Consider the following 26,007-nt stretch of genomic DNA (forward strand, 5'->3'; position numbering starts at 1 on the left):
CCACAAAATACCAGTAACTCAAGAAGAGGAGTCTGGCAGGAGTGTGTTGGGACAGAAGATAAACACGAGGACCAGTTGGAGAAGGCAGGGCAAAATCAAGAAGGCAAACCAGAGTCAGAGACCAGCTGTCAGCACCGCACTGTCTAACAGGTGGCAAGGGTATGGATACCTGAAAGTTCAGCCAAAAAAGAGAAAAAGCAGAGGTAATTATTTCTAGGGTAATTTTTTTAGTCATATTTTAAAAAAAATATAATCAGACTGCATTCACAATTATCCTATGGGATTTCTTAAAGATATAATTTGCTAGGTTTGACACAGTATATATATATATTCAGTAACAAAAATATTTTATATATCTATAAATATACATTTACATAAATAAACATACTTTACTATTGAGTTTTATGAAGAAAGTTATAGACTCCCAAAAAATCATTAAAGACATACAATACTAGTCTTTCAAGGGAGAGGAAATTCTTAGTTTTTTCTCCCTAGATGAAGTTAACCATTATGGACAGACAGTCCATAGAGAGAAGCCCATAGAAGCACCATGAGGTTGAGTTAAGCAGCAGGGTGAGGTGGTGGGGGGTCTGGAAGCAGGATGACAGACCCCATGTGGCATCAGGATGGAGTGCCATCTCTCTCTTGACCCAGGTGGCTACCCAGAGCTCATTCTCCTTAGTCCTCACTTGAAGGTGCAGAAGCTTTCCGTTACAAACTCCATTGCCTTTCTCAATGTCAAGGCCCCAACATTTTTTAAGAAAGTCTTATGGGTGTCTTGGGCCATTGAAGAGAAGGAAGTTCTGATTGAGGACACCTGCGATTGGACTGTCTTAGCAGACAGTTCTTCCTGCTAAATGATCAACAAGTGATAGATGAGTGTTCATTTTTGCATGATAGCCAGGAGAACAATCAAAGTCCTCCTAAAGAGCTGTCTTAAAGGTAGTGGGCCCTGCAATTATTGGCTCGCTTGGAATGGACTGCCATGTCTCTGGCAGAGGCTGGGCCATCTTCCAACTCCTTTGCATCTGGTCCCTTCAGGTGTGGTCCCCTTGCATGGGGGCCCACTGACTTCCTCCCAGGTCATGTGCCCTCCCCATCCCAGGCCTAGCTTCCCTTATGGGGAGATGGTGGTGGGGTTTTTCATTGAATTCCCTCGTAGGATAATATTAATGTCATAAACTCTATCCTCGATTCCATCAGGAGCTAGTATTTTTTATGCTTAAAGTCTGTGTTGGCAATGTTATTTTAAGAACTTACTAATTTCTTTGCCATTTGTCAGGCTGACTGGCTGGCTGACACCTGTGCTGGATCTTCATTTCTGTCCCCAGGTTCTTGTTCACATTCTCCCCATAGAATCCCACATATATCAGAACATGTACTGTCTTTGGCCGTTTTTACACAGCTTACCCTGCATGTTGAGATCTAGAGATCCTCAAGCAAGAACCTGAGAAAAATAACTTTCCATTCCAAGTTCAGGCACAGCCTCCATAGTAGATAACTCCTGGGGAGAGACAACTATGTTACGTTGAATCAAATCTTGTATGTTTGAAATACAACTTCTTTAGAATTGGAAGAAGACACTTTCAAATATTGAATTTCCTTCCATTAGGATAGCATCATCTACATTAGCCCTGGGACCAGGGCTTCATCCTAACATACCTAAGCATTCTGGTCTCTACCTCCATGATGCTAATAAAGTCATGTCTTTTGTTTTCCATTATTTCTGACCCATATTAAAGGAATTAAGACAGTCAGATTCCCAAGAACCACTGCCCATGACCCTCCAAGATTTCAGTGGATTCAATATTTTAGGGTTTAGAGAATTTAAGAAGTGGAGGGTGAGATGAAGGAGAGAACAAAGAGAAAACATATCACTGCTCCCAAGCCATAGTCTCTCTCTTTCCCCTCATCCTCCCGTTTATCAGCCTGATTTTCCTCAATAATTCTCTTCGTGTGGATGATTAGGAGTTTTACCAGTTCCTTCTTTATGACTGTGTGGAAAGCAAGTTCTAATTAACATAAGGAGGGGGACTGGCCCCTGCTCAAGCCTCAAGAGACCAAACCAGGACTTCTTCAGTTCCTCAGATTTTAGGGCCTATGGGAGCTCTTCAAAGTCCAGCTTCATTACGTCATCTTTCACGTTTGGAGAATGTTTTTGAAGGAGTTGATCCCCGTAGGTGATTCTGGTGGAGACTGATGTGGTGGGGAGAGTTCTCCTCAGCTCCTTGCTCTAACTGCCCTGGGTGTGGCTGGAGGTCTCAGGAAGGTCTTGAGTCAGGAAGAGTCCTGAAGACCAAATTTTATTTTGTCCACTCCAAGGGCTGCTTTGAAATAGAGTGGTCATGATCTGCTAAATCATTTGGGAAACACTTTCTGAAATTTTAGCTTGGGATTAAATGATAGGGGGAGACCCAGATCTCTGGTGAATTGAATGGAAATACACTTTTCCAAGAGAAGTGGGAAAACTTCTTTAGCACGTAACTGAGGACTGACATAAACGTCCTAAATCTCTTCCACAGACTAATGGATGCTCCTCTGGCTAAAAGACTCCAAAATGCTAAATTCCTGGGCATGGCAGGACAAAGGCTGGTCATCTCCCATTTGCCTCCACCTCCCTTCTTGATAAATGACTGCTGGCTGCAGACTGGCTTCAACTGGTCTCCAGAGGATGCACAGTTCCTGGACTTTTCCCTACATTTCACCTTTTACCATGTAGGACCTATTTATAATGCATTAAAATGTTAAATCTCCATCCCCAAAAGAACATGGGTCATTTGTCACCATATGTCTCAGACACATAATATGCATATGTTTGGTGCTTTTCATGAATATTCATAATATGTTCCTATATCCTGTTGAATATGTATGTTCTGCCTCCCAATTTAGCATTAATACCCACTTCTTTCTCTCATTTGAATCATGGCTTTACATTCTAGGTTGGAGGCTTGCTTTCCACCTGCAGGATATAACCCCCTTAGAAATAAAGTTATCCTTTGCATTTGCTGGCATTGTGACTCTTTTTTAGTTACATACATACCTCATTTCATTGTTGACCCAATCTGAGTGTGGCATAAAACATCCTCTTTTTAGACCTGTGATGCTAATTTAAGACATTGATTTTACGTTCATTTATTCAGTTAACAGAAGAGCCTAAATTCAAGTGAGGGCACCGCTTTCAATGCAATAAGACAGTCCTTGCAGTCCCCCTTCTAAAACAACTAATTTGAATACATTGCCTAAGCAAACCTTTTAAAGTTTCATATGTTGTAAATTAGGAAAGCAGTGGAACATAACGCCATAAAAGCATTCCCAGAACTTGAGAATGAAAAATCATCTTATAAAGAAAGAAGCAGAGTCCTAAAATGAGAACCTGAGACTAAAGTCATAGATTCACCAACTTCATAGCTGCCAAAACTCTAGAACCCATTCTGACTTTTATTTTTTCCTCTTTAAGTGACGAAATATTTCAAACACATAGAAAAGAGTAGAGAAGAATGAACATTCTTCACATGAAGTGTTGCCCTATTTTAGTAAAAATCTTTCAACCTGAAGTTTAGAGCCCTGTATACCCCTCACTGATTCTTTCTTTCTTCCTCCTCAGAGTTAACATCCTTCTCAGCTTACTGCTCATCATTTTCTGACAGTTTTTGTTTGCTTGTTTGTTTGTTTGTTTGAGACGGAATCTCACTGTGTTGCCAGACTGGAGTGCAGTGGCGGGATCTCAGCTCACTGCAACCTCCACCTCCCAGGTTCAAGTGATTCTCCTGCCTCAGCCTCCCGAGTAGCTGGGACTCCAGGCGCCTGCCACCACACCCAGCTAATTTTTGTATTTTTGGTAGAGATGGGGTTTCACCATCTTGGCCAAGATGGTCTCGATCTCTTGACCTCAACATTTTAAATATAAATGGAGAAGCCCATGAAAAAGCCAGAAGAAACAGAACAGAAGAAAGATTAAGGAACGTGGTGTTGTCACAGTGCATCATTGAAGTGTTGAAATGGTTAACAGTGTCAACTTTTAACCATGCTGTTTTAAGAAGTATTGTGAGAATGCTCAGTTTTCATGTAGGAAGGAATGAAGGGAATCGAAGAATTTATTCTACCACAAGACAGAAAAGCATTCAATCTTTTTCTCTGCCCACAGCCCCTAAAGCACACAATTAAGTTCTTTCACTTAGAAAAACTTATGTGACAGTGCCCAGAATAAAAGAATTTCAGACTTTATAAATCAACTACACATGAATAGTCTCTGTGAAATAGTTCAGAGTACAGTTTCTTCTTATCTGTTAATATTTCCACCTATAAGAATATCACTTCAAAAAACATTGCTTATCAAAACTAAACCCTGTACAAACCCTTAGCCACTATGTTTTGTTGCCTTCTCCAAAAGAAACTTGAGAGTTGAGGTTTGGAGCCAGTTGGAATTCCATCATCAGCACTTCACTGGGCAACATTGGACATGTTATTTAACCACTATGAGCTTCAGCTTCCTCTCTCTTAAGTGGAAATAATAGGTTTGTTTTGAGGATAAGTCAGTTAATACATGTAGTAAGTGCTTAACGAGTTGCAGTAATGCTAAGACTCTCATAGATATTTTAAAATGCCATTGCTTTTTCTTTTGGTACCTCTTCCTCTCAACATCTGAATCCAACTCTTTGATGTTTGCAACCTATGGCTTTGGTTTACATGTACTTATTTGTAACTGAGTATTCATATAAACAGTGTGATGTCTCCTTGATAAAATTGGGCTCCTGCCCTCCTCAGAATTTTTTTTTTTTACTCCCAGCACTTGTATGGCATCTCACTCTTAGTATGTGACACAATAATAGACTGAAGAACAAAATCATGATAATCTTGGCAGAAGAAGAAAATGTATATGATGAAATTCAACACTCATGATTTAAGAAAAACACATACTCTTAGAAAACTAGGTTTAAACAGACCCTCAATAATCTGAAAAAGAATATCTACAAAAAACACAAAACAACAGAACTTCAGCGAATGTCATACTGAGTGAAAAAACAGAATTATTCCCCTCGAAATTGGGAACAAGGCACAGATGTTATCTTTTTTATGCAGCATTTTGCTCAAGTTCATAGTTAAATAGTCAATGTAATAAGACCACAAAAAAGACATGAATGGTATAAAGTTCAGAAATAAAGAAGCAAAAGTAAACTTCTGGTATATGCAGTCAATATGATTTTAAGTAAAAATTAAAATAATTCACAGATAAACCGTAAGAATTAGAAAGTGTGTTCTGCAGGATTGCTGTATACAAAATTATTTAAAGATCAGTTCATTTCTCTATATTGAAAAATGTTAAAAAATAAAATGTAACAAATGCTTTTATAATAACATCACAACATCATATGCCTAGGAATAAATCTAACCGAAGTTGTGTTAGGCCTCTATACAGAAAGCCACAAACATTAAGAGAAATTAAAGAAAACTTAAACCTACATTGTGTGTTATAAAATATGAATGGATTATAACACTCTATCTTGTATCAATTCTTGAAATGATGAGATTAAAACTCTTATAGGCTTAAATCTTTTGTGTTTTGGCAAGCTGATTCTAAAGTGTATAAGGAAATTCAGATGAATTAAGATAGCCAAGACCTTCTTTAAGAAGAAATAAAGATGAGAAGACTGATATAGCATATACCAAAACTTATCATAAAGCTACAGCAGTTAAGATAGTGTGGTATTGTCACATGAATAGGCAAATATATAAATGTATATTAGAAACAGACCAGAGAAACCAGAAATCATCTGCTGCTATGAGAACAGCTGATACTGCAAAATACAGCTTCTCAGATCTGGCTGGACTCCACCTTGCACTGGAGTATTCTGATTAATTAGGGGTTCTGGGGACCAGGAGCAGCTGTGTTGGGATATGCTACACCTACTTCTGCTCAGTGTGACTGCCTTGCTCCCATTACATTTTAGTGTCTTTGTCTAGAAAATGTATATATAGCCCATTCGATGTATAGCCCATTTGAAGTTACTTCATAAATGTTATTGGTGTAATGACCTCATCGCTTTGTCTACAATTGGGGATGAATTCCAAGATTCTCTAGAAGAGAAGGGGAACCAGAGGATGTCAGGTTTAGACACAATAGTGCATGACAGGAGGCTGCTGGGTGTTTGGGGTCAATTTTTGTGAGCAAGTCATATCAGTAGAATTTGTCTACTCAACCCCTAAATTCAACTGGTAGGACTTTGGGGATAAATAAAGAAGGACAATTGCTACAAGGAATAGATAGATACCCCTAGCTCCCAATATTGGTAGCGAAATGTTATGAGCATAAACCACCCAAGCTTGAAAGGATGATTAAAATCTCCAAAGGAAGTTGAAACAGCAAAGAGAGGAAAGACTGGGGTTCAAGTTTCAAAAGCGGAAGTCTCATCTCTGGGAGCTTGAGATGATAACATTAGGGAGGAAGGAAGATCTGAGTCTCTCAAGTACCTGGTGAACTGGCATTTGTGACTTTTCTATTAGAGAGTAATAAATGCTGGAATTGTGGATGCAGGAAGATGTGAGTGGAACTTTCATTTCCCCTAACCCAACTCTCTGTCTAGAAGGGGCTAGACATTCAGAGGCTAACTATCAGACAAAATGGAGGTTTCAATGCCTGTGTTACTTCTTTTAGTTCAATAACCTTGTTTATACATGGAAGTTAATCTTTTTATTCTTCCCAACAACTCTTTTGCCTTTTGAAAAAGAGCTGGACGAAGCTCTCAACTAGTTTCTATAAAAGTGTTTTGAACTGTATGACATTTAAAAAATTTGTGTTCAGATGATAAAGTCTCAAATAGTTTCCTATTTGGAAAAGATACAAAGTAGAACATTAAGGATACTTACTGAAGACCTGGATCATTTAGTAGTAAAGTACAAATATTTTTTATAATAATTTTTAAAAGGGAAACATTTTATTGCTGGATAAGGATGGAGGAAAAACAATAGAAATACACCAAAAATAGATTTTAAAAAGTTTTTCATTAAATGAAAAGTATGAAAATGGTTTCAGATATAGCTGAATCCAGATACTCTCACAATATGACCAGAAAATGATCTGTATTGATGAATCTCATCTCTGAATTTCTTTTCACTATTTTCATTCTGTGAAAGACCCTTACTGCCTGGTGATAAAAACGAACCTGAACAACTTAAGTCTTCATTCTCCCACCTTCGCAACTCCAGTCAAAAGAGTGCATTCCTGAGTCATGTAGATAAAAAAAACGTGAAGGAGGATTTTCCCAAAGTACTGCTGTGCTGATAAACATATTTTTCTACTGCAAAATAGTTATTCACTAAATGGAGCTGCTACAAACACCTCTCTTAGAAAGTATTTGCCATGCCTGTAAACTTCATCAGTCTTGCCAGTATACCTTCTTTACTCTTGGAAGATACTTTGGTTGTCTTCACTCCTGACATTCGCCTCCTTTTTAGATCTTCACAATTTCAGGTGGGTAGAGGTCACTGAAACCCGTGGCTTATCATGCTTTTTTCCAGGGATTTTTTTTGTGGTTTTAAAACCAGTGCTATTTTTCAAGTTGCTCTTTTCCTATTTAATAAAGTATTTAATTTATGTGAATTTTAAAGATGTGGCCCACAATTCTTTGGCCCACAGTTTTGGCCAAATCTGTCCTCAAAAGTATGCTTGGTGAGATACTTTAATTCCAAAAGTAACCTTCCCCACCACTAAGTCATTCAATAGCCATTTACTGAGTGCTTGCTAATTACTGTAACTGTTTAGGCACAGAGTCTATTCATTAACAAATTAGGATCTCTGTCCACAAGATCCCAGAGTAATGAATCTATTTCCCCAACTTCAGATCTATTCCTTCCTTCCCTAATGGAACCTTAGACTTACCTCTAAGAAATTTAAATTTTGTCCCCAAAAGTTTGATATTTCATGCTAACCAAAGTTATATTTTAAGGCAAGTATCAATAAGTGGGGTCTGATACAAATGGCACCATTCATAGCAAACAGAAACAAGACACCTGCCAGCTTTGAATCATGTTTTGGTAAATTGAACATGTACCCAAACTCTCATCCCTATGTAATATTTCTGAAACTTAATTAACATAGTAAGTATTATAAACTCCTTAAAGCTAGCTTACATATCAGAAACCGAAGTGGTCTTACCAGGCTCTGTGGTAATTCTATAGTCTTCAAACAGGCTATAACAAAAGATATACATACGTAGATAGATAGATAGATAGATAGATAGATAGATAGATAGATAGATAGACAGACAGATAGACAGACAGATAGAAGTTTTCTTCTTCTTCTTCTTCTTCTGCTTTCCTTGTTTTTCAGGAAGAAGCAAAAAACAACCTAATGAATTGGAGACAATTGGTGGTGGTTTATAATAATTTAGCCCAAAGATATGTTGGAGTTTGTAGAAAATAGCATGGAATTCTCTCTCTTTGTTCCTGCCTAGGCTCATGGTGGCTGCCAATGTTTTCAGTTCTCTTCAGGGCAAGAAGACCTGCAGACAACTAGAAGAATGCAAGTCACAGCATCTAAAACATACAGTTGTTATAGTAAATACAAACACAGTCAAAGACTATTGCAAATTGGCATTTCTGAAAATAGACACATCCGTGTGCCATGCTTGGCAGGGGGCATATGGGTGACAATCCAGGCTGGCCACTAAGTGAGAAACCAACTCTCTTTGGTCTTGTTTCAGGGACCAGATTTCCTTTGAGGACTCTGGATAAGCTCTTGGTCTTGCCTGTCTGGCTGACCTGGAAACCTACATCATACATCAAAGGAACTGGTAGGTGATGAGATAGGGTTCAGACTTTTCATCCTCTAGATAGGATCTCTCCACTTCATTCCAGAAAACAGGCAAAGAACTCACCCTCTTTGCAAAACTGAGAGAAGGTTTTCCAAGGGAATACAAAATCCAAGTACAGCTTAGATTCAGAAAGTCACTGCACCAAAGAGTCCATGAATCTCTCTTGCTGCAGAATCAAGGGAAACAGTTCTTGGCCAACCAAGGTCACATTTGCTAAGCAAAATGGCCTGCCTTCCTTTCACCTTCTTGTATTTGCAGCTCTGAGTTCAAGAGCAAGCTGATGCAAGCTGATGACACCAGTCTAGAGGCATAGAGGGACATTCCTATTCATTGTGGGCATCTAAAACAGTAGATATCAGAATGGAAAACTATTAAATTCAGAGATTCCACCCACATGTCTGTTATATGAAAAGCACTTTTAATGACAAAATGCTGGGAAGGATTTGATGAATGAAACCAACCAACTCACTAATGCATTTTTAAATCCCTCTTTCATTCACATTCACTTGTAGAGTGAATACATTTGATAAATTCAAGCAGAGGCACCCCGGGATTTCTTAGAATAATTCATAAACAAGTGGTTTTGCTATTACATCACTATTCCTGATGGCCCCCAGTCTAAGCCTTTCTTTTTATATTATAACTCATTTTTATTTATTCTTTTTATTATGTGACTTACCTTTTCAGCCTTTTCCTCCAAATAAAACAAACTTTAGCTTATGGCTTTGGCATCTATTTAAACACAAGTTCTCCTTCATGTATTAATCAGTATGATTACTCTTTTCTGCTAAGATGTGAACTTTAGTATCCTATCAGCTGGGTATAGAAAAGAATAGTCAAAGGCAGGGCCCAAAATAACCCCAACCAAGTTCACCAATTTGCAGACTGCCAACTAAATCTGGCCTGCAAATATTTTCTTTGGCTGGCCCAATTATTTTTGTTTTGTTTTGTTTTGTCTTGGTTTTGTAATTGAATTTCAATGACTTCTGGCAGAAGATACTTTCTCAAATTTCATAGGCCCACCACTCTCTATTGCCTTATACCCCACCCTGGTTCACATATTTATGTAACTTTCATGAAACTTATAGGCATTTGGGTTTGTGATGCCTATTCTATACAGTAAGGAGTGGTAGCATGTATCCATATTTCATTCCCAATCTCATGAGTAAAGCTGTCACCTCTCACTTTAATAAGGTTGTTTTTTGTTTACATTTGTATTTTTTGAGGTGCTCATTATCAGATTAAAAAAATGTATTTCTAAAGTACTATGAGTTGCTATGAATGGGTGTTGAACTTTACCGTACTTTTCTTGCATACATTGAGAAGATTATATAATTTTTTTCTTGTTAATTGCAAAATTGCACTGCTTGATTGTCAAATGTTAAACCAACATCATATGCTCAGAATAAGTCCTTCTTGCACGTGATATATTATCTTTTTTATATACAGCTGGACTGCATTTGCAAGTGTCTTGTTTAGAATTTTTACCTAAGTTGAAGAAAGAGCCCCATCTTTAATTTTCTTTTTTAGAAAAGGGAATGTCCTTGTTGGGTTGTGGGAATCAAGGAAATGCTTAGCTCTTAAGTAAGTTAGAAGGCGTTTCCTCTTATTTTCTGGAAGACCTTGAGTAAAACTGATGTTATTTCTCAGTGTGTGAAGGGTTTAAATTTCAAATTCAGTTTCGTTAATAGATATAGAGGTATTTATAATTTCTTTTACTTCATGTGGCAATAGTAATTGGTTTTCCAGAAATTTGACCCTTTTGAAAAATAAATTTTAAAATTAATTGGCATAGTGTTCTAAATAATATCCTCTCATCTTCTTGATGAGTGCATGATTAGTAATGGTTTTCCTTTCTAATATTGGTAATTTAGAGTTTTTCTCCTTATTTTCACCACTCTTGCTAGCGGTTTATTGATTTTATTTATCTTTTCTCAGAACCAACTTTTGTCTTTATCTTCTCTACTATATATTTTTAAATTTAATTAATTTTAATCCCTAATTACTCAGATACAACTGCACCATAAGACATAATTAAGCATCCAGATGTTTGCAGGTGCATGTAGAGTCATTATAAATGTGATAGTACAAATTCCGCCAATACAGGCATGTTGTGTAGGTAGCCCAAATATCCTGAGCAGCATTGCTATCAGTGATGTAATTTTCTGTTGTGGTGAACAGCTTGTGAAAGTTGTCAGAATAGAATGAAGTCACTAATACTAAGAAAACCCGACTGGGTGCGATGGCTGACGCCTATAATCCCAGCACTTTGGGAGGCTGAGGCAGGTGGGTCACCTAAGGTCAGAAGTTGGAAGACCATCCTGGCCAACATGGAGAACCCCTGTCTCTACCAAAAATACAAAAATTAGCCAGGCACGGTGGCACGTGCCTGTAGTCCCAGCTACTGGGGTGGCTGAGGCAGGAGAGTTGCTTGAACCCAGGAGGCAGAGGTTGCAGAGGGCGGAGGTTGCAATGAGTGGAGATCGCGCCACTGCACTTCAGCCTGGGTGACAGAGTGAGACTCTGTCTCAAAGGAAAAAAAAAAAAAAGAAAACCCTGACAAATAGAGCCAGGGAAAGGCATGAAGAGAGGCTTCTCACACTTGTGTGCCTGATAACAAAAAGGACTCTAGAAAAACCACAAAATTGAATAAAGGCCATTTGCAATCTTATACAAAAAATATTTATGCAAGTACATCTGCGCAGCAACTGCCTGTCTAAACTTGGACTGGCGTCACCCTTCTTATTGCTCTTTCTAGGCAAAGATAATTATTTTAAAACAATTATGCAATCCTCCTCATTTTTTCCTTTAAAAACTTTTCTCTTTCTTTACCTCCCTGAATATGCACATATTTTGCATATTCCTATTGCAATGTCCTATTCCCATATAAACATCTTTTCTTTTAGAAATTTCTCTTTGTTATTTAGGCTGTCAAGTTTACGGAATCATTCCAATCAAGCCAAACACAGTCTTCTCTCAATTTACAGTTATTGTTGGAAGACTCAATGTATGCTCAAACTATACTACAATATTTTGTGTTTATTTATAAAAGAAGCTGGGCTCTAGGCTCAGAAAATATAGGTAGAATTTACTAATCTATGTAAATATCTAGTGAGATAACTTGGAAGTTGTGCAGTCTGTAGCATAATTATTTGATTGCAAGATGCATTATATCCCTGACCTCTCTCACGGAATCTCAGTAGCATTTCCTAGTCATTGTGACCAAAGGAAAAAAGCTTCCTAAAATTTTGCAACGTCCCTGGGTGGCTCTACCATCTCTATTGAGGTATAACATCTGTGATAAGGAGAATTTATGTGCAGATTACCCTCATTTTTCCATTGTCAAAAGCTGATATTTCTTTAACTCCTCTATATCCACTATCCTTTGGCATCCACTACTTGGCTCCACTTTGGCTTTTGTGCTAGAACATGTTGTGACTTCCCAAGGACTGCCATAGCAGCAGCTTCCTCCAGGATATATTCCATTCCGACTAGGTAACAGGGCTTGATTGATGCTGCTGCAGGAAAGCCAGTATAAAGTCTCTTTCCAACCTGCATTTCGGTCCCTCAAAGACCCTCGGCGTATGCTTCCACTCCACTTCTTTTTGGGCCTTCCTAGATTGACTTCCAGTATACCTCAGGCCCTTTCATTGCAGCAGATGGTCCCCTCCCTGGAGACCCTGCTCAATTTACAGAGCCAATATTGGCATCAGGGCAGAGTGGAGAATCAACAGGGTCTTGATTGGGTTTGATACTTCATTTGGTACTCATATTTTAAGTACTCATATTTTAATATGAGTACTCATATTTTAAGAACATTACCATGGACTGTCTGTCAATTTCAACTTCCTTCACCCATGCTCTAACCTGGTTACTACTTGTGCCTCTTTTGGCCCTTAACTACCTCCTTTCTCAGGCCAATGTGGTACTGTGTACCAATTACAAAGCTGACATTCTCTAGGCTAGTAGCAAATTCTAGGATGATGATAACCCACCAAATTACAGGGACTACAGTTTCCAGTACCATAGCTAGCTGGGATTTACCCCACTCTGGGTCCCTGCCACTAATGAATTCAACATGTGCTTGATACTAGTTGATTCTCTGACACCCCCAGCTCAAGGACTTATGGCACCGCTTGTATTGGGATGGTTTCCCTCTTGCATGACCACCTACCCAGATCATACAACAACGCTCTTCCCACCTTTTCCTTGACGTGAGTTGCTGCTTTTCTACCAAGCTAGACATGAGGTCATCATTATTAGCAATTTGACCAGTGGCTCTCTGCTGCAAGGGCTATCCAGGTACTCACCTGACCTCATGAAATTCTTCCCTGGGGGAATACACAGTTATTTCCCATTGACCCAGAGATTCTCATAGCCAAGCAAACCATATCACCAGTTGCTCACCAATACATTGCCAAAACCAGAGTTAAAAGAAAGTCTGATCTTTGCAGGAGTATCGATTTGTTTTGTTTTTGTTTTTTCTTTAATTATGCTTTTCTCATTCCACTTTCTTTTTGCTATGACCCAGCAGCAATGATCAGAGGGATCTACATAAACCAATTTCAATGTAAGTAACAAATGGCCGATAAATTATTGGTCTTTCCCTAAATGCAAGCCTGGCTCATAAGACAAGACAGACCTGGGTAAAGCATTTTTCTGTAAGGGATTCCAGTTACCTAGGCAGCTATTCCGACACCAGATCCTCGATTTCACTTACATTGGTATCACCTTTTGTCTTGTGTGTCTCTGCATTTCTCTTAACTGTCTTAATCTTTCTGTATCCTAAGAAAAATACCAAGTTCTGGGATGCAGGTCTTAATCTACCTCCCCCCTTGCCAGGGTTGGCACTATTCATCTTCTATCAAGTGCAGACATCCAGGCCATGTGTACAGATGCCACATGTGAGTGGCCTGTTGAGAAGATTGGCTTTATTCCAATTTTGGCCACTCCTCTTGTGTGTAGACTGCTCCTAAATTAGTTGCTTGAGGTAGGCAGTACCAACAATGCATTATGAAATGAGAACATGTCGAATGGACTCTGGGGAATATCAGTTTGTGTAAGCTACATAGACACTGACTAAAACTTTTCTTTGTAAATGTTTTCCTTATAGTTAGTCACTAAAAATTACAGAGCTTTGGTCACCAAAAATGTATTTCTTATGCATAATCATTGACCAGAAATGTAACCTGATTCTGAATTTGAAACAGGGCATTTTATTCTGGTTTTCTTCATGGGAAGTGGCTGAATTTGGTAGAGTAGAAATAGAAAGTTAGGAGTTTATGAAGAAGAACGGAAGATGCATAATGCACAAAGTACCCATTGTAATGTTCAATACATCAAATTTTATATTTAAAATTTAAAAGTCTAAAGAATATTACAACACTGGCTTTTAGAAGAACTAAGCTGTACCTGAGTTAAACTTCTGGCTGCTCACAAGCTTTCTAAAATATCTAGGAGGGGTTTTGAGATGTCTGACTTGAAGCATCTGGTACTTGCCTTCTTCATAAAGAGGAACCAAAATAGCAGGTAGATAACTACACTTCAAATACATCATCTAGAAGAGAACATTAGAATTCAACAAAGTGACACAAAACATCAAAAGCATGGAAGGAGAGGGGAAGCAAGGCAGCCTGCTTGGTGGGGATGGGCGGGGAGTCTGAAGAGGCTCTCCAAAGTGAGGAAGGGGTAAGTGAGAGACCTCTAATGATTTACATTCCCACCATGAACTCCTAAAATCCTAGCCCTGAAAGAGTCCCTCAACCATCACGAACCGTGAGATTAATGTGGGTAGCTTCTTGGAGACCACACAATTGCATTGATCCAGACAGGGAGCTCACACTGTGTCCTACACAACTCTGAGTCCTAAGCAGCTACAACAAGGCAGTCCCTGAATCTCCATATCCCTGAAGCCCCATTGAAATTCTCTGCTTGCAGCTATTGCTGTGGCTGGCTTCTGGTGCCAGGGCTGAAGCATAAGCCATTGACAGTGACACTTATGCCCCGAGCAATGGAATTACCATGCATTTTCACATGACCCAGGGACAGACTCCCTTGCCCACAGCTGCCTGCACCAAAGGGCAAGTCACTGGCAGCCATACTACTTCCCCTGGCAGCAAAGCCACCACACATTCATAAGCACCCCGAGGACAGGCTGCCTAATGTACAGCGAACACTTAGGGCCAAAGAACACACTCCCCACCTGCATATAGCTGCTGCCACTGAAAGAAATCCCACACTCCCCAGTAGCAGGATCACAGCACAGCCACTGCTGCCCCCAGTCTCACATTCCACCAAGTGTCTGGTGATCACCCCACGTGCCTACCACAGCCAAAGCCTCACGTACCACTGGGAGGCCTGAGGACATGTCAGCCAGCCCAGCCCTAACCACCACTATTGGGACATGAGCACTCCTCCCAGGAGCCTGCGGTTGGCCCTGCCTGAATGGCCACTACCACCGCAGTTGGCTCCCACCTGCTCCTGCCACCTGCAAGCTTGGGTACTGGTCCACCTAGCTGATCACAGCCACCATCACACCCTGCATAGATCACTTTCGGAGACAGGATTATCCCACATTGTTATTGCCATCGCCCATGCTGCACTCACTGTCAAGGGACCTGAGGTTCCACCTACCCACCTAGCCTACCATTGCCGCTACTTATACCTTAACAAGCTGCCTGGAGACCCAAGAATCAGCCTGCCTAGACCTGCCAACATTATTGCCAGCGTATGCCACCTTGGAACCCAAAAAAAGTTCTGCTCAGTGCACTGCTGCCACGCCTTGAACTCAAGAACTGTTCTTCCCAACTTGTTGCAGCCACTGCCAACACCAAAGTGGACAGTTTTGGTTCCAAGGTTGCTCCACCATTGCTACTGACATAATTCACATCACACCAGCTGCTGAGAGGCTTGAGAACCTGGCCACACTTGGCCCACTGCTGCCACTACCCTCGTCTGAGAAAGTTACCTAGAGCCCAAGAATCAGCCTGTTTAAACCCAATAACACTTGTGCCAGTGTAAACCACACTGGAGCCCAAGGACGAACATGCTCAGTCTGCCATTGCCACTGAGTCCGGAATTGGTGGGTTCTTGGTCTCACTGACTTCAAGAATGAAGCCGCAGACCCTTGCGGTCAGTGTTACAGTTCTTAAAGATGGTGTGTCTGGAGTTTGTTCCTTCAGATGTTCACATGGGTCCGGAGTTTCTTCCTTCTGGTGGGTTCATAGTCTTCCTGACTTCAAGAGTGAAACTGCAGACCTTCATGGTGAGTGTTATAGCTCATAAAGGCGGTGCTGATCCAAAGAGTGAGCTGCAGCAAGATTTACCGTGAAGAGGGAAAGAACAAAGCTTCCACAGGATGGTAGGGGACCTGAGCAGGTTGCCGCTCAGCTGTGGCAGCCTGCATTTATTCCCTTATCTGACCCCACCCACATCCTGCTGATTGGTCCATTTTACAGAGAGTTTATTGGCCCATTTTACAGAGAGCTGATTGGTCCATTTTGACAGGTTGCTGATTGGTGCATTTACAATCCTTGAACTAGACACAAAGTGCTGATTGGTGCATTTACAAACCTTTAGCTAGACATAAAAGTTCTCCAAGTCCCCAGCTGACTCAGAAGCCCAGCTGGCTTTGCCTAGTGGATCCCACGCCTAGTGGATCCAGTGCCAGGGCTGCAGGTGGAGCTGCCCACCAGTCCTGCTCTGCCAGCCTGCCCTCCTCAGCCCTTAGCTGGGGGGGAGGAAGGGGGATGGAGGGGGATGGGCGTGGGTGGAGTCGGGGGAAGGGGGGTTGGCCGGGGGAACAGGGGGATGGGGGAGGGGGATGGGAGTGGGGGGATGGGAGTGGGGATGGGGAGGTTGGGCGCGGGGGGGGGGGGGCGGTGATGGGGAGTTAGGCAGGAGGATTGGGGATGGGGGGATGGTGAGGGATCAGGCAGGCGGGCTGCAGGTCCAGAGCCCTGCCCCATGGGGAGGCAACTGAGTCCAGGCGAGAATTGGAGCAGGGCGTGGGCAGGCCGGCAGTGCTGGGGGACCCGGGCACCCTCCTCAGCTGCTGGCCAGGGTGCTAAGCCCCTTACTGCCCAGGGCCAGCAGCACCAGCCAACTGCTCCAAGTGCCGGGCCTGCCAAGTCTGTGCCCACTGGGAACTGGCGCTGGCCCGCCAGTGTCGTGCACAGCCCCAGTTCCCGCCTGTGCCTCTTCCTGCACACCTACCCGCAAGTAGAGGGAGCTGGCTCCAGCCTCAGTTAGCCCAGAGAGGGGCTCCCACAGTGCAGCAGCTAGTTGAAGGGCTCCTCAAGCATGGCCAGAGTGGACGCCAAGGTCTAGGAGGCACGGAGAGTGAGCGAGGGCTGCTAGCATATTGTCCCCTCTCACCACCACTGGGGCCTGAAAACTGGCCCACCTGGAATCCTGGTCTCCAGAACAACTTTACCACAGCCTCTATTGCAACAACACCCAGTGCCACTGAGGAAATCACAAATACTGCTGATGCTATTCACAGATAAATAAATGATTCAGAATGATTTGGCACCCAGAATCAAAGTCAAAGTGCCCTGCACAATTAACACCATAGATACACCTTCCGGAAAATGTCCTGTGCTACAAAAGCAAATTTTTAAGAAATGGAAGAAGTCCTTATTACATCAGATGCACAGATATAAATATTAGGACAAAAGGAACATGAAAAAATCTAAGCAATATGACACCTTTAAAGGAACACAATAATTCTCCAGCAACAGATTCCAATGAAAAATAAATTTATGAAATCCTCAAAAGAGAATTCAAAATAATATTAAAGAAACTTGGTGAGATACAAAAGAACACATAAGCAATACAAATAAATCAGAAAAACAATACAGGATATGAATGAAAAATTTGCCAAAAAGATAGATACCATAAAAAGAAACCAAACAAAAATTCTGAAAAAAAAATTCATTGAATGAAATAAAAGTACATTCAAAGCTTCAACCAAAGGCTAGATCAAGCAGAAGAAAACATTTTAGACCATGAAGACATGTCTTTTGAAATAATCCAGTCAGACAAAAATTTGAAACAAAGAATGAAAAAGAATGAGGAAAACATGTGTGACATATAGGTCACCATAAAGCAACCAAATACTCAAAATTTAGGTGTCCCAAAAGATGGATTTAAAATAAAAAGAATACGAAAACTATGTAATAAAATAATAGCTGAAAAATTCCCAAGTCTATCAAGAAATTTAGACATCCAGATAAAGGAAGCTCGGAGAGCTCTCTCCATGGCACATTATAGTCAAACTGTCAAAAGTCACAGACAAAGAGAAAATTCTAAAAGTAAGAGAAAACCATCTACTTATGTATAAGGAAACCCTCATCAGACTAACAGAGGATTTTTCAGCAGGAATCTTATGGGCCAGGAGAGAATGGAATGATATATTCAAAGTGCTGGAAGAGAAACATCTAAGGATACTATACCCAGCAAAGTTATCCTTCATAAATGAAAGAGAAATAAAGTCTTTCCTAGACAAGTAAAAGCTGAAGGAATTCATCATCACTAGACTGGTCCTACAAAAAATGCCTGAGGGAGTTCTACACCTGGAAGAAAAAGAATGATATCTACCATCATGAAAATACACAAAAATATAAAACCACAGGTAGAGCAAATTTGTGTTTAAGGCAAAGAAATACAGAGAAAGGACTCAAATGTTACCACTACAGAAAATCACCAAACTACAATGATAAACAATATAAGAGAAAGAAAGGAACAAATGATATATGAAACAATCCTAAATCAATTGATAAAATATCAGAAATAAGTCTTCATGTATCAATAATAGTGTTGAATGTAAACAGATTAAACTTTCCAATTAAACGGTACAGACTGACAGAATGGGTTTTTTTTTTAAAAAAAAAAAACGCATATGACTATATGCTATGTATGAGAAACTTAATTGTAAAGACACATATAGACTAAAAGTAAAGAGATGAAAAAAAGATATTCCATGCAAATGGAAACCAAAAGCGAGCAGAAATAGCTATATTTAGGTAAACTGAACTTTAAGTCAAAAACAGTAAAAATAGACAAAGAAGGTCATTAGATAATGATAAAAAGATCAATTCAGCAACAAGATATAACAATTCTTAAACATGCATGTACCCAACACCAGAGTACCCAGTGTTAGATCTAGTATTAGATCTAAAGGAAGAGTTTATATCTAATATAAGAATAGTTATAGACTTCAACATACCATTGTCAGTATTAGACCATCTAGACAGAAAATTAACAACAATAAAAAAATCATTTTACTTAAAAGGTACTTTGAACCAAATGTACCTAAAAGACTTTTACAGAATATTTCATCCAACAATTACAGAATACACATTCTTCTCATCAGCCCATGGAACATTCTCCAGGATAGACCATATGTTAGGACAATGTCAATAAATTTCTAAAAATCAAAATCACATTAAGTATCCCTTCAGATAACAATGAAATGCAACTAGAAATCAGTAACAAGAGGAACATTGGAAACTTTACAAATACATGGAAATTTCACAACGTGCTTCTAAATGACCATTGGGTCAAAGAAGCAATTAAGGAGAAAATAAAAATTTTTTTGAAACTAATGAAAATCAAACCACGACGTACCAAAACCTATGAGATCCAAAAATGCAATGTTAAAAGGAATGTTTATAGCAATAAAGGCGTACATCAAAAAAGCAGAAAAATGTCAACTAAACAATGTTGTAATTCACCTTAAGGAACTAGAAAAACAAGAACAAACCAAACCCAAAATTAATAGAGAAAAGGAATAAATATCAGTGCAGAACTAAATAACATAGAAACTAAAAGAAATACAAAGGATCAACATGACAAAAAGGTTTTTTTGAAAGGTAAATAAAATCAATAAATGGCTCTCCAGATTATCCACAAAAAAGAGAGAAGACCCATATAAATGAAATCAGAAATGAAAAAGGAGATATTACAACTGATACCACAAAAATACAAAACATCTTCAGCTTTGGGAGGCCGAGGCAGGCGGATCACGAGGTCAGGAGATCGAGACCATCTTAGCTAACACGGTGAAACCCCATCTCTACTAAAAATGTGAAAAATTAGTCAGGCATGGTGGCGGGTGCCTGTAGTCCCGGCTACTCGGGAGGCTGAGGCAGGAGAATGGCGTGAACCCGGGAGGTGGAGCTTGCAGTGAGCCAAGATGGAGCCACTGTACTCCAGCCTGGGCCATAGAGTGAGACTCCATCTCAAAAAAAAAAAAAAACAAAAAAAACCAAAAAAAACTTCAGAAACTATTATGAACAACCACACACTAACAAACTGAAAAGCCTAGAGAATATAGACAAATTCCTGAACACATAAAACTACAAAAATTGAATCAGCAAAAATTTTAAAAACTTGAACAGACTAATAGTGAGTAATGAGGTTGAATCAGTAATAAAAAGTCTCCCAACAAAGAAAAGTCTGGGACTAGATGGCTTCACTGCCAAATTCTATGAAACTTATAAAGAACTAACACAAATTCACCTCAAACTATCCCAAGAAATTGAAGAGATGAGAATTCTCTCTAACTCATTCTATGAGGTCAACATTACCCTAATACCAGAATCAAATGAGGACACAACAAAAATACAAAACCACTATCTCTGATGAACATAGATGGAAAAATCACTAACAAAATATTGGCAAACTAAACCCAACAGCACATTAAAAAGATAATACACCATGACCAAGTGGAATTTATTTCAGGGATGCAAAAATGATTCAATATATGCAAATCAATAAACAAGATATATCACATCAACAGAATGAAAGACAAAAACCATATGATCATCTCAATAGATGCAGAAAAAGCATTTGATAACATTTAGCATACCTTTATGATTAAAAAAAAAAAAACCTCACCAAAGTAGGCACAGAAGGAATGTACCTCAATATAATAAAGTCCGAATAGGACAAATCCACAGCTAGCATCATATCGAATGTAAAAGCTAAAAACTTTTCCTGTAAGAACTGGAATAAGAAAAGGATGCCCACTTTTACTACACCTATTTAGCATAATATTGGAGGTCCTAGCCAGAGCAGTCAGTCAAGAGGAAGACATAAAGACATCCAACTTGGAAAAAGGAAGTCAAATTGTCCCTCTTTGCAGATGATATTGTTTTATATATAGAAGAATCTAGAGACTTCACCAAAAAAGTATTAGATCTGATAAATTCAGTAAAATTGCAGGGTACAAAATAAACATACAAAAATCATTAGGGTTTCTACATACAAATAATAAACTAGCTGAGAAAGAAATCAAGAAGACAATTCCATCTATAATAGCTAAAAAAATTTCTAAGAACAAGTTTACCCAAGGAAGTGAAAGACCTCTACAAGGAAAACCACAAAACATGGATGAAAGAAATTGAAGAGGATACAAACGGAAGGACATGCCTGTTCATGGATTAGAAGAATGAGTATCATTAAACTAGCCATGTTGCCCCAAGCAATACAGATTCAAAGCAACCTTTATCAAAATATGAATGTCATTTTTCATCAAAATAGAAAAAAAATCCTCAAATTCGTATAGATCTAAGAAAAACCTTAATAGCCAAAGCAATCTCAAGAAAAAGAGACAAAGCTGGAGGCATCACACTCTCGTACTTCAAAATATATTACAAAGCTTTAGTAAGCAAAACATCATGGTATTAGTATAATAGCAAATACATAGACCAATTAAACAGAATAGAGAACCAAGAAATAAATCCATATATTTACAGCCAACTGATTTTTGATGTAGGCACCAAGAACATACATTGAAGAAAGGACACCCTTTTCAATAAATGGTGCTGGGAAAACTGAATATCCACATGAAAAAGAATTAAACCGGACCCCTATCTCTCACCATATGGAAAAATCAACTCCAGATTGATAAAATATTTAAATATAAGACCCAAAACTATAAAACTACTAGAAGAAAAGAAAGCATAGAGGAAATGCCAGGTCTAGGCAAAGATTTTATGGCTAAGTCCTCAAAAGCATAGACAACAAAAACAAAAATAGAGAAATCAGAGTATATTAAACCAAACTGCTTTTTCACATCAAAGGAAATAATCAAAAGAGACACTGTTGACTAAAAGAAATTATTTACAGACTATTCATTTGACAAGGAGCTGATATTCAGAATACATAAGGAACTAAAACAATACAATAGTAAAACATAAATAATTCATTAAAAATAGGCAAAATACATGAATAGACGTTTCTTAAAAGAAGACATAAAAATGACCAATAAGTATATGAAAAATGCTCAACACCACTAATAATTAGGGTAATGCAAATGAAAACCACATGAGATATTCTCTTATTCCAATTAGGATGGCTATTATTTAAAAAAAAATAAGAGACGCTGGTGAGGATGCGGGGAAAAGGGGACTTATACGCTGTTGATGAGAATGCAAATTAGTACAGCCACTATGGGAAACAGTATAAAAATTTTTCAAAAGACTAAAAACAGAACTGCCATACAATCCAACCATGCAACGACTGGGTATTTATCCAAAGGAAAAGAAATCAGTATATCAAAGGGATACCTTCACTCCCATATTTATTACAGTACTATTCACAATAGCAAAGATGTGGAATTAACTTCTGCCCATCAAAGGATGATTGGATAAAGAAAAGGGATGTATATATAGATATAGATAGATAGATATATAAAATGCTATTTGGTCAAAGAAAATGAAATCATGTCATGTGTAGCAACACAGATGGAACTAGAGGTCATTATATTAAGTGAAATAATCCAGGCATAGAAAGAGAAATACCGCATGTTCTTACTCATATGTGGGAACTAAAACAGTTGATCTCATGGAGGTAGATATCAGAATAATAGGTAGCTGAGGCTAACAAGGATATGTGGGTTGAGGGCAGATGAAGAGAAAGAGAGGTTGGTTAGTAGGTACAAACATACAGTTAGAAGAAATGTTCTGATGATGACAGCAGAATAGTGTGACTATAGTTAACAACAATGCATTGTATATTTCAAAATAGCTGAAAGAGAGGACTTGAAATGTCCCCAATACATAGAAACAGTAAATACTCCAGGTGATGCATGCCCAGAATACCATGACTTGGTTATTCAACATTCTATGCATGTAACAAAATATCACAGGTACCCCATAAATATGTATAAATGTCATGTATCAGTTAAAAAATTCTAGTCATATAGATTCACTCGTTCAAACACAGCCAATGTTGCAGATGCACTTGTAAGGTCACGATTCCAGATCACACATATTTCTTCTTGATGTCTTTTTATATTCCATGGCTCTTTCACCAACAGCCAGAACTGATATCTGACAAAACATTTTGCCATGTGACAGAAACCCTTTTTAAGGAGAATTGCAAACTAAAAAAAAAAAAAAAAAAAGATTCCATGTCACTAACAGAAAATTCTGTCATGGATATAAGAAAGTCTGCCATGAAAAGTCAATAAAGTACTCCTGTTTTAAGGAGCATAAACTGTGGAACATTAGGAAAAACAATTTAAAACATACAAAAATTCTACTTCTAAGAATTTTGACACATACTTCCTTAGTATAAAGACATATATTCAAAAAATCAACAAAAACAAATATATGACAGAAAATTGGTTAAGAACATGCATACTCCATACAACAGAATACTATGTTATTATATTTCTTAATGTAGATCGATACTAAATGTTTTTGAAAATATTTAAAAGAGTATCAAGTGAAAAAAATAAGTTATGAAGCATACCGGGCTGGTTAAAGTTTTATAAAATATCTTCATATGTTTTTATATTACCTGAAGAGAGATACATCAGTATGTAAAAGTGGTGATGATCTCTGAATGGTGGGGCTTTAGGCAACACTATTTGTTTATTCTCTACTACTTTTAATTTGTCTGCAATGAACTTGGATTGTTTATATAATAAATAGTGCAATAAAAAAAGGATAATATTTCCCAGCGCCCAGTCCCTAGTCACTATGAAATGAAAGTAGGTCCATAAATAAAGTAGGTCCATAAGTAACCTTGTGGCCTTTCTAACTTTTGTGTAAAGTACCAGCTCCTTTGCTTTGGAAACTCCTGTCCTACATTAAATGCCAGATGGGATAGCAGAAAACGCTTGATGGCCTTAGCTCTTACTGTAAGTGAAACGACCTCATTTTAACATGTAGTTTGCATGAAATTTACAGTCTAGATATAGAATGATTACCTCCTTTTTTTTTTTTTAATACAATCTCACTCACATCTGACTGTGGGATTTAACCTCTTCCCAGTTCCCTCTTTTTATTAAAACATTTTCTCCTCAACATGGACAGGAATACTCATCACCACTCACTGAATTCCATGATGGAGAGTAAAAAAGGCTTTTTTTCCCTACATATTTATATCATTCAATACAGTCAGAATGGGAACATGAGCTGTTTCAGAGATAGAAAATTTTCTATGCATGTGTACTTGTTTTCAAGAGAGACCGTTTACTTATTTAATGCTTTACAGTACACTCAGAACTAATCCTAAGAGGTGGGTACATTTAACAAGTAAAATAAATAAAGCATAAGGAGATTTTTGCCCAAACCATCGAGCCAGAAAAGGGCAGATCAAAAAAGTCTTGACTGAGCTCATATTTTCTGATTCCAAAGTAAATTCTTTATACTACACAGCAATGATCAGTCAAGCATATACTTCATAGAAAGCAGTCCAAAACGGCTGGTTGCAAGCGTAGCCTGAGATTATGTGCCTTAAGGTTGCTTCAATGTGTTTAATTGAATTTTAATTATTCACTGCTGATTTTAAAACAAAAGACCAGGAAGAGAGGCCATTTCCTACATATTTAGCTGACACTATGAAGTGTGGCATATTTGGTATTCTGTGTCCTTTAGAACTAGGGCAGGGCTATATTTTCTCTAATAGCATAATCTACTATACTTACCTTTGCATCCCTCTTAGTATTAGTTATCTAAATGCTAAAATATGAAAACTCATAAATACTTGGGTTTTAATAACATCTAATTATATAAATAACCACTAAATTTAACTTTTTTTTTTTACCATCAAAGAAAAGTTATCTGTAATTATTGATTGTTTCAGGTTTTTCTTCAAGAGATTGAGCTGATTGTCTATAGGAGCACCAAGTAGTGGTATTTACATAAGGAGAAAGAGGTCTAATATCCAAAGATGCCTTTACTCAAAGTCAAGTGGCAGAAGTTGCTGATCATAAGAAAGCAAATGTGAAAATAATCATTCTTCCACATACTGAATGTATACTGTAAGCTATATGCTTTAGGCATTATCTTTAAACCTCACTGCAATAGTGTTTGACAGGTGAGGGAAGCAAAGTACAAGGTAGAGAATACCCAACTCAACAAGCTGAGAAATGGCAGAGTCAAGATCTTAGACAATTTTTAATTGATTTCAAAGTCCCACTTTCCATGAAACAGAAGAACCCCTATAATTCCACCCAGCCCCTACAATAATTCTTATACTTTTCCCAGTGCTGTCACATAATAAATATTTTACATATTTTGCTGAGCTAGCAATCAAAACAAGTGTTTATTCATTATATTCACAGGTATGGCCAATGGGAATTTCTGCAACACACAAAAATCTAAAACACATGAAATTTTTATTACTATAAACATAAATCCTGCATATTCTTTCCTGAAAGGTGTAATACAAAATATTTAAACTTGCTTATTGAGAATAAAGAAGTTTTCTGCTCAGCTTTGAATCAATTCCAAACCAGTGAAACTCTTGTGTTGCGGTTTGAAACAAAGCGCTGAAATGATACATGTCCCTTGCTAGACTGTAAACCGCAGTCCCTTCATTCAGATGACCTCAAGGCCTGACCAGAGAGTACTCAGCCGCTTCTTCCGGTTACCTTTTTATGCTGGCTTGTCCTTAATATAGCTAATGCTCCCCAGATGTATCAGCCACTGGCCCTCTTTAACCCTTGCTGGTCTCTCATGCCTCGCTGACTGCTTTTCACAGACACAGGATGAAAATGGAGAAAATAGCACATCTTTTCAGTGCCCTGGGGGCATGGCAATGGCATGTAGGAAAATCTACCAAATACACAGGTTTTTATTTTAAAGATTTTAATTTTGATAATTTCAAGAATATATAAAAAGAGAGAATCAAATAATAAACTCCCTATATGCCATTATCTAGCTTCGGCAAACCTATT

The sequence above is a fragment of the Macaca fascicularis genome, chromosome 3 (genome assembly GCF_037993035.2).
Source record: "Macaca fascicularis isolate 582-1 chromosome 3, T2T-MFA8v1.1".
Classification (NCBI taxonomy): Eukaryota; Metazoa; Chordata; class Mammalia; order Primates; family Cercopithecidae; genus Macaca; species Macaca fascicularis.